The sequence below is a fragment of the Melopsittacus undulatus genome, chromosome Z (assembly GCF_012275295.1).
Source record: "Melopsittacus undulatus isolate bMelUnd1 chromosome Z, bMelUnd1.mat.Z, whole genome shotgun sequence".
NCBI classification, from domain to species: Eukaryota; Metazoa; Chordata; class Aves; order Psittaciformes; family Psittaculidae; genus Melopsittacus; species Melopsittacus undulatus.
The window spans coordinates 44,089,471-44,100,486 of NC_047557.1; the positions used below are offsets into that span (position 1 = coordinate 44,089,471).

The window sequence follows — 11,016 nt, forward strand, 5'->3', positions numbered from 1 at the left end:
TAACTACAATTAGACTAACTATTATCTGTTTCCATGTTTCAAAGACAATGATAATAGTATCACAAAGTTACTATCTAACAGATGATACTTTGGGGTTATGTAAAAAAAAAAGTAGCAGTTATCCAGAATATAATCATTTTCTCATTTATTCTTTCTCCACCTCAAATGTCTATTATGTTCTTTCACCTTGTTCCCACAACTGAAACATACAATATACCACAAGCATATTTTTTCATCTTCACCTTGACAGCTCTAATTTTACTTGCCAAGAACAAAACTGTAATGCATACTTAGTTAGGTAGAAAGACCAAAGATGATTTATTTCCTACTTAAAGAAAACCCATTACCAGCCCCCAAAAATAAATTTGGAGAAAAGTGAATAATATTTTAGAAACTGCAGAAAGGCGCAAGAGTAGCAAATCCTAAGAAAAATTTAAAATATATGTTATTTATTAATGTCATCTTGTTTCTCACACTGTCTCTTGCTGAGAAATTAGCTTTACAGGGTAGTTTATGGGTCGGTATTAAGTCTAATTAGCCTTCACTGGCAGTCCAGCAGTCAAGAATAATCTAGAAAAAATTTCCACCTTGATTATGGACTGTGCTTACATCCAGTGTTGATCACTGTTGACTTTATTAATTTTTCCATTAGGAACAAGTTTTCCTAATCCTCTTTATGCCTATGTCCATAGATATTTTACAGAAAGATCAAACCACTCTATAGAAAACTTCCTGTCTACATGCAGACTTTCCAAATTAAAACAAATTGCATGCAAATATATCTTCTTCTGGAAATAAAACTAAATAACAAAGATTTGTCAAAAGAAAGGAACCAACACTGGCTTAGCAAAATGCAAAATCTGGTAAACTAAATAGTTGTCAAGCAGATGGTTGTCCTTATAATTCAGCATTTACATCAACAATTCTCAACAAAGATGACTTAATTCATCTGTTTTACCCCTCTGCATTTGTTTCCTCTATTTACCCTGATAATTAGTATTTTAACAGTTGTCAGATCTGTCTTCTGAATTACATTATCATATCTCACTGTAAAAAGAGCCCAATTTTAATCTTTAAGGGACTGCAGTCACTAACAGAGCTACTTACATGGACAACAGGTGTATCAAATCTCTAGCACAGGTTCAATCTGAGTAAAACTGTAAACAGCAAAAAGATGTTTCCAGTTGTGCTCTATTGCCCTGAAGAACTGGAGAACTGATGCCCTGAGGAAGCATGCATTGTTGGGATTCACACAAGATGTCACTTTCTAGAATGCTCTGAAAACATGACATCTCCCTCTCTCTTCCAAAAGGACTATATGATCATAAAAAAAGCCTTCTTCTTCCTATTCATCTGGCCATAAGCTCCATGACCAAAAAAATAATATATATTAGCCTTCTCTGATAACAATAACCATTTCACACAAAAATTTACTTTAAAACTTTCTGGTTCTAATGGCAGACTTGTCTTGCAGCAGCAGAACCTTCCTCTGACTTCCCCATCTCAAGAGGCTGAGAATAAAGCCCTCTTTAAGGGGAAAGGCAAAAATATGATTTCAGCACATCCATCTACTCTTACCTTTTGCCCAAGAGAATAGTGAAAGACGTGAAATAAGGCATTTAGGAGAGGTATCACTGAATTTTACAGATGTTATTTTTTACGTTTCCTTAATGGATCTTATTAGGACAACAAGGCAATTACTTATCACTTCCACAAATAAAAGATGGAATTACCATCCCACAGAATGTATTACTAGGTTTTTAAGCACAAATTGAATATGAAGTCTGATCAAAAGCCACTGGAAGTTGTTGCTGCAGGAAAGGTGCCAATCAAGATATTAAGACCCAAACATCACAAGTATTTTAAATTTTTAAGTTAAATTTAAGCTGTGAAAATAGACAATGAAGTAAAGCCTCTTTGTTATCTCTGACAGAAAGCTCTACAAAATCTGGCAAAGTAACAAACTACAAGACATCATAATTTAACAGAATTTCAATGTCAGGACTATTCAGATCAAAATCCAGCAAGGCCCACATAAAGCTGTGCATAGCATTAGGCAAAATATGTACAAAATAAAAATTTATTTCAAGGTAGTAAAGCAAATCCCAGATTTGACCAGTGCACACTGATGTTAAACAGATCAACATGGCCTTCCAAAACAAAAGCCACACTTGAAAGGAACAGAGAGCTTCCAGCTCAGCCTTTAACTCCTTGTTTCTTCTGAATTGTTTATTTCCCATCAGTATGCAGGGATCTACCACAAAAAATTGACAACGCTGTATCACAAAATACAGAAGCTAGAAATTACATACTAGGCATGGTGAACAGAAGCACAAACAAGTACACACCTTCACAGTCTTCTTGAAATGGGTGCAGGGGGATGGTGGTGAAGCGTTATCTCCCTTTCAATTTATTTCTGCAGTAAGGCAAAAACTTAAATATTTTGTCCTGCGTAATCTAAATAGCAAACCTTTCAAGATTACTTTGGTAACAGGACACTGTAATGTGGCAATCTCTCCTAAGTGCTAAGGGGATGAAGATTTTTTGGGATAGCTCAACTGCAGATAAATGTTACAGTATTCTTGGATTTAGTTTGTTGGACAGAGCCTTTTCACTCAGCCCAGTTCATTTCCAGATGACTTCTGTGACAACAGCTGCAATAAAAGCCACACAAAGAGAAATGCAACTAAGAAGATAATGCAACAAAGGATAAATGCAATTCTGCAGAAGCACTAGGTCGGATTCAGCCTCTGAACTACAGGAGGCAAAACTGCTTCTGCAGAGCATCTTGTAACAGAAAAATAGGAGTAACTTATCTTTACACCACTTTGCAAAACAGGCAGTCATTGCTAACAGCAGTTTAGTTTCACTATGGTTAGTAACATCACACATCGGTTGTGCATGGGCGTCCAATATCAGCACTCTAAACACTACATAATTAGACCTTCTTTTGCAGGTTACAAGAAAAGGAATGAAATCCTGATTCTGTTTACTTCAGTGGCAAAATCTTCATTCATCTCAGTGGAGCCTATATTTCACATGGTGCATTCAAAACACTGAAAACCTTAACCACGTAAGAGCTCACCAAGTCACTACACCAGAAAAGTTAGAACTTTTAGCAATAATGGAAAATTCTTATTAGATGTGATTTATTGTTTGTACCCCTTCTCCTATCCCCAGTCTGACAGCTAATACATCACACAGTATCTCGTGGGCTGACATTAACTTTGAATATACCTTCTTCTGGCAAATACTATGTTCTCACTTTGCTGCATGTAAGCCAGTGAATGAAGTATAATTGCTCAGGCAGAGAGTAATTTTTGTAGCAAATACAAACTGTACTTCTCAGTTAAACTGTTACATAAGGCTATCACTATTTCCTCTACCTTAAATCCACTACAAGACATTTTGACTGTAACTTCAGATGCCTAAAAGCCTTTGTTCAACCTTTTCTCTACTGAACACCAGGAAAAAAACGGCCTGAGGGTGCTTACTGACAGCAGGCTCAACGCATGTCAGCCATGTGCCCTGGCAGCCAGGAGGGCAAACTGCATCCTGGGGTGCATCAAACACAGCATCACCAGTCAGTCAAAAGAGGTCATTTATCTGCTGCACTCAGTGCTGGTGCAGCCTCACCTTGAGCACTCTGTGCAGTGCTGGTCCCCACAGTTTAAGAACGATGTGAAGGTCCCTGACTGCATCCAGAGAGGAACAACAAAGCTGGTGACAGAACTGGAGTTTTGTTCTGTGAGGAGTGGGGAGGGCTCTGACTTTGTCTAGGCTGGAGAGGATGCTGAGGGGTGACCTCATGGCTCTCTGCAGCTTCCTAAGGAGGGGACATGGAGAGGGAGCTGCTGATTTCTTCTCCCTGGGATTCAGTGACAGGACATGAGACAGTAGTTCAAAGCTGCAACAGGGGAGATTCAGAAGGGACACTAGAAAGCATTTCTTTACCAAAAGGGTAGTCAAACACTAGAACAGACTTCCTAGAGAAGTGGTTGATGCCACAAGCCTCTCAGTATCAGTGGATAATGCCTTTAATACCATGCTTTAACTTGGTCAGCCCTAAATTGGTCAGGCAGTTGGTCTCAGTAATTATTGAGGTCCCCTCCAACCAAAATAGTCCTAGTCTAGTCTGTTATGTTCATAAACCAAACCAATCATCCAAGCTTCCCTTATCATTGAGCCCTTTTCTACTATTAACTTGTATCTATATAGTGCTTGAATGGAATACAGAGAAATTTATTTCCTTAAAATTGAGTTCCTCTGAAAAAAACTTATGGGATTAATTCAAAGTTTTACCATGAAATAAACAGTATTCCTCTCTTTCATGGGTACACATACACCAAGCTTTGGCTTTTTTTCTTTTCAGATGTTTCACTTTAAGTTCTGCAATAAGCAAATACACAGTAATCCCTTAGTTTCCTAGTCAGTACACAGCAAGTTAGAACATCAGTCCTCTCTTCAAAGAAATCATATACGACCTATAAAGGACATTCTGTAAATAGGGAGGATGGTCTGAAAATATTCACATTTGTTTCACCATTAAAAAAAAAGAGAAAAAAGGGGGGGGGGGGGTGCAGGGCTTGGGAGATTGGGTGGGCAGCAAGAGATACCATCTATTTAGACACAGAGAAGTATGACTAGCTGTTCTTTCTTCAGTTAAATTCAACTTATCACTAAAGGGCTTAATATTTCTGACAACTGTGCTTCTGTAAGAGCCATGTAACTTCCCCAAATTCAAGCTTTACCCCTGACTTACGCAGATAGAAGAAAAGACATATGGCCCAAACTCGTTATCACAAGTATCTAAACATCAGTTAAGAAACTGCCTACAGTATTGATATCCAGGGCTATGCATACAGTACACAGAGTTGTCTTGTTTATACTAAGTGAATGCTTTTTCTCCAAACATCTCTAATATTTACTGTAGTGATGAAGCACATGCCTTTCACTGAAATTCTTCATTTATGCAAAGATAAAGCATTTCTACATATGCATAAGGAAACTGAACCACAAACAGAAAATGACTTGTTCAAAGTCACTGAGGAAACAAATAACAGAAGGAGATATAAGACAGAAATCTCCTAGGTTCTAGCATATTAGACACCACTGCTTCTCAAGGACTTCCTCAAAGATAATCTATTATTTAACCTAGGCTCCTCAAGCATGATACACTTGTTTATGCAATAGTAAAGGGCAATATTCCACAAAAAACCCAACAACAACAACAAAAAAAAACCAACCACACATCAAAGTATTTGCTTTCCTGTTTTTATTATATGTACTTACTTCCATATGAACTCCAGTGACAGTATAATACACCTAAGTAAAAATTATACATATTCATCCTAACATCAGTTGAGGCTACTGAGAGTCTGTGAAAAGCATTCACATAGTCCATATACAATGAAAGCAAGTTTGCAAACAAAAGAATGCATTTCTCTTTGGCATGATAAAAACCAACAAAACCAAACAAAAATAAAAATAAAAACCAACCACCAAACAAACACAAAAATCAACCTTACCAAAGAGTTTCCTACTTTTCTAACCTCCTTCCCTGACTACTCACACCACAGAATAAAACCTTCTGAATAAAGATGTAGTTATGGTCCTAAGTACACCTGACAGAAAAGGAAAAATGCATTCTTCAGAAGAATAAAAATAACTTCATGACACCCACATCAACATTTACATCTTTTTGTTATACATTATTTTAACACACTCCCACAAACACTTGTCCCTGGAGTCCATTGACAAGGTTTCATGCTATTCACAGGCATTAAATCAGGCTATTCATTCTTTGCAAAAACGAAGAGATAAGTTTCCTCAGAAACATCTAGAGCAGAGACTTTCAATGATTCAGTCAGACTCATACTGCAGCAATAATTAGCTATGTGGGCATTTAGACTGGAGAAAAAGCACTGATACTTAAAGCCATGCAGCATTTATTTGGGAAGCTCTCAGTTATTCCTGGATATTCTATGGGCATGGGCTTTTTAATGTGCAAGTAGTGGATCCTGTCACTTGCAAGTAAGATTTCTGTCACTTTTGTTCATGAAAAACTCACAGTTTAGTAATACCACCCTCATCATTAAATCAAAGCTTTATAGTTCTGGGATTCTGTGGGAAGAGTGCTCCTTATGAATTTGGGTCACTTAATGATAGATGAAAACTTTAAATGTACAACACAGAACTAAAGTATTAGCTGGTGGTATGTCTCTTGGCCTCCTCTCCTTGGACACTCATGTATGTCAATTTGGTTGTATATTATGATACAAAAGAAGTAATTTAAGTTTCCAAGGCCTGTCTACTTCACCTCTATGGAAGACTCACCGTTACAGCTCTAATTTTAAAGTTTAATAGTACAGTATATTTTTTTTATCAAGCTAAAAATACATGTCTGATAACATCAGATTTACTCTGTTTGCTAGTAAAAAGTATTTATTCCTCTCAAAGATTTACAAAATTCCTTCTGCTGCTGTAGCCTCACGGACTTTATTTCACCACAGTATGGTAACTGCTGCTATGAACATCACATTTGAGCAAGCATCAGTCTTTAAATTGTGTCTGATGATACCTGCATAATTCATTACTAGTAAGCTTACAATAATAAACCTCATAGCATTGCTTGCCTACAGAATTTCTAATAAAAGTTAAAAATGCACACAGAAGAGCTACATCAGAACCCTGTAACTATATGCAAGGCTGACAGTTAAAAAGAATAACGGCAGAAACCTCTTGCGAACACCTTAAATCTGATCAGTCTATCCTTTACCATTACATACAGTAAGAGCACTCTTGAAAAGGTGTTAAATAGCCTTAACTAAAAATTCCCAGATTCAAAAGATTTAAATTACAACTGTTAGACTAATAAAGTGTTGTCTTTATGATTTATTATTATGTATAATTAGTTTATTATTAAGAGTAATAGAGCATTTTTGTATTAGGGATACAGCATTCAGCTCCAGATCATCTAACAACATTTATCCTAGCCACCTAAAATCAGTATTATTTCTATAGCAAAATGTATTACCAAGTTTTACTAATTTTAAGTATTTTTGCAATATTTGCAAAGTTAGTGGCCCACAACTAAGTGAAAATATTTAACATGTTCTACATTCCTGTAACTTAGTAGATTAACTATGTGGTCCTAAAGTGGTTTCAGAAGTTTTCAGAGCATTATCATTGTCTTCATTTTAGCAGTACTAATTTCAGTCATTTATGATAACATTAACCAGACAGTTCAGTCTGGTTAACTTCTTAGTGAAAGGTAAATTGTTTAATTCAAGATTTGACTTTATTTTTGAGAGCTGTTGTACTATTTATACATGTAAGAAGATCTTTACAACCTGGTATACTTTTGTGCCTTTTTACATTGGGTTGGCACAAAATACATTGTATTAAAAAAAATCCATAAATCAAAGACTGAAAATTTTTATTTGTGATTAATCTCATACAATATATTTACCTTCCTGTAAATGTGAGAATTGATTCAATATGTCTCAAAGGACTCTTAACATTTTCTGTATTACTATTGCAGGGATAATTTGTTTGACCCATCCTTCACCCTTTACAGGATCCTTCACCCCTTCTGAAAGACATCTTTGTCAAAACCAGCACCTTCGCAATTGGAAGTCGGTATACTGAAACATATGGCTTAGGTAAAAAGAAAGAAAAGCAGTTATGGTTTAAAAGTACACTGAGTGCACAAGGCTACTCCATTAACAGGAGAACAGCTGTGTCTAGTACCATAAAATAGGTATTCTTTGTTACTTTAACTCCCCATAACACCACCCTTAAAACCCCAGTTCCCACTGGTATTCCTCATGACACTTTCACCCATGATACTCTGTGGTTAATTTCATATATTAGCCTATGGTTAACTTCACCATCCTGTAGACCCATATGCAAGTGCTGAGTGAGGACCACTGCCAAATAAACATGGAATAACAGAAATAAAATTGTTTGCAAACCTTTATCCTGCTTTCAAACTTGGTTAAAATTGACTAACAACTCAGTTCTTAGTAGCCAAAGATGAAGATGTGGAATCAACACAGATTTCATTTCCCCAGCAAACTAAGACAAAAAGCAGAGAAATTATTATAAAAACTTGATCAACGCCTATAAGAGAAAAGTTAACCTTCAGGATCGGTTCCTGACTCATACTATTCCACTGCCAAGTTCTCTAAAGGCAAGTCTCCACCAAGGGGCAAATACATTCGCGTTTGTATTCTCTTTACAAACCAACTAGAAAACCACAACGAACGTCCAGCAAGCCTGCTTGTGCCCAAGAGATGGCAGTAGTGAACAAATATCCACACAGAACCGGGGAGCGAGACTGTTAACAGGGAGGAAACACGGCCCAGCAAGAGGGCTCTCTCCAGTCATGCCAAAACACTACAGATGAGAGATTTTCACTGACTTGTCCGTAGCTCACAATACACTTTGATAAATATATAAATTTCTGCTACAAATATCACGTGATGATGAATTCTTACAACACGATTTTTGAATCTTGAGCAATGGCAAGATGAACGCAAAACCACAGCAAATCATAGAATAGTTAGGGTTGGAAAGGACCTTAAGATCATCTAGTTCCAACCCCCCTGCCATGGGCAGGGGCACCTCACACTAAACCATATCACCCAAGGCTTCATCCAACCTGGCCTTGAACACTACCAGGGATGGAGCATTCACAACCTCCCTGGGCAACCCATTCCAGTGCATCACCACCCTATCAGTAAAGAATTTCTTCCTTATATCCAGTCTAAATAATCCATGCAATTCAGAAAAAGAAAAATGGAATGTTGGTTGGTTTAATGGTTGCAGACAAGAAAGCTTTAATTTTACAAAAAAAGATTCACAGGACTTTGAACTGGGAGGGAGAAGTTCCAGATCCTTAAAATTACACATTGAAAAAAAAATCCCGAATTAATCTCAAAGATTTTTCAGTGGGCCATCACTAGAATGTTATGTCCTATAAATTCTGCATAAAGAATTCTTCACTGTGATAGAGCACCAACAACTACCACGTTTTTAGACATTCTTCCACATGAACCATGGTAACTTGGAAAATTTTGGAGAAGTGGAAATTCTTTAATTACCTACAATTTTGAACAAAAACCAGGAATGAAAATAGCAGCTTCTCCCAATACTTTCAAGGCATTAGTCTTCCCCAACCTCTACTGCAAATAAAAGGCCAGCATACTGACAGTATTCTATGAAAGCACACGGTACTAGAGCTCCTCCACTGGAGCAGATGTCTGCAAATGCCAGACTGCACAGTGCAAAAGTTAGCACGTATCGTAAATCAGAGACAAACCTGTACACTTCTCACTACGTCCCTCTGTGAACCGTTTAGGAAGTTATCCATGCATTGTAGTTGCACTGGTCTCTTACATGTGCCACAGAACGACATTTTACCACTCAGTTCCCACTAGAACAAAGGGGAACATCAAGATGCAGGCAGCAATGTGTAAGTCCTTCTCTTTTCAAATGTTTTCAATACCAGACAATACTGGCCAAGTACTGGGACGTGCATGCTGCCCCAGGTGCACTCCTTCATCGCAAGGCATTCCCGCCTTTAACAGCTCACAGCCTAACCGGCATTAATGGAGTAACAGAATGGTTTGGTTTGTAAAGGGACTTTGAACACCACCAACACCCACCCCCACCACCCCCCTTGGCAAAACCACTCTCACTAAGCCTTGTTTGAGGAAGTACAACACAACTACTTCCCCCGTTAAGGCAAGAAGAGGCACAGCGGCCGCAAGTCGTGAAACACCAAGGGACGACCCCTCAAGAGCGGCAGCTCGGGAAGCCCGCTGTGCCGTCCGCAAGATGCACAACGCAACGCGGCACGCAGGAGACCCCACCGCCGGCCTCGCGCCACCCCCTTACCGCCAACCTCGCACTGAGCACACCGAGTCCGGCGCGAGCCCCGCCCTCCCGCGCCCCACCCCTCACGGCAGCCCCCAGGCCGCGCGGGAGCCAATACGCATGCGCAGACCCTCTCACCCGCGACCACCACGGTGAGGGGTGTCTGGGCCGTGGGGAGCGGGACGGGCGCGGAGCGCAGCTCCTGTTCCAGTCCCGGGCAGGACCCGTCCGCCCCGGCAGAGCCGGTGTCCGGTCCGAGCCCCCCGCACTGCCCCAGCTCCTCCCCACCGGCTTACCGCGCCGCACGGCTCGCTTCGCCGGTTTGTGATTTTCGCGCGCTCTGCCCCCCGCGGGCGCGAGGTGCGCCTGCGCGTGGGACGTACCCCGCCGCTAGGCGGGGGGTGGGGCGGGCGGGGCGGGTGTGTGTGGCAGCGCGCGGGAGGAGCCCAGTCAGCTGTGAGGGCGGCTGCGCGGCGCTGTTCTGTGCGCACGCTGCTGCTTCCCCTCCCAAATACGGGATTCCGGGAAGCGGGAACGGAAACCTCGCCGGTTTTAACGGCTGATGGGTTCAGAGGGCCCCTGATGGCTGGAGGCCGAGATGCCTGTGTTACTTGAGTAGGTTAAACAGCGAGGTGGGTAGAGCCGGTTTGGGTACAGAGTGCGCAGTTGAGGTGACGACTCCGCAGGGAAATCGAAATGTGAGAGGGGTGCTCTCACTGGTGGGCCGACTGAAGGTACCTGCCCCTGACCACGAATAAGATAGTTTGTTTTTTTCCCTCTGCTAAGACTTAAGTGCAAAACCTGTTAAACTTTTTTTTCTCAACTTCAACAGGCCTTTATACCCACGTGAAATGAACAGTTTGGGTACAGGCGAACAGAAGATAAGAAACTTTGAATAAACTTAGGGTTTAAAAAAATACCTGATTTCTCTAACCAAAAACTCTGCTGGTGCTAAAACAAGAAATACACACATGGTGCACCTTACTAGCACTGTATTTGTTAAAAAGCATCAGTAGTAAAATTACCGAGATCTGTATTCTGTCACTCTAGCTGAGTTACGCTGGCCCTGAAGGAAATCCCGCTGAAAACACCAACATACACAGACTGGCTACTTCATGCAATTCTGTTCATTAA

General features: G+C 40.0%; 1 protein-coding gene across 1 annotated transcript in view; it reads right to left on the reverse strand.

Moving 5' to 3' along the window:
• The window catches only part of FANCC (FA complementation group C), an 81,144-nt gene extending 70,912 nt beyond the window's left edge, over positions 1 to 10,232 (reverse strand). The window contains exon 1 of the mRNA XM_005154921.3: positions 10,179 to 10,232. The gene's annotated coding sequence lies outside the window, so the exon portion shown is untranslated. The remainder of the gene's footprint in view (positions 1 to 10,178) is intronic.
• Positions 10,233 to 11,016: the final 784 nt, after the last annotated feature.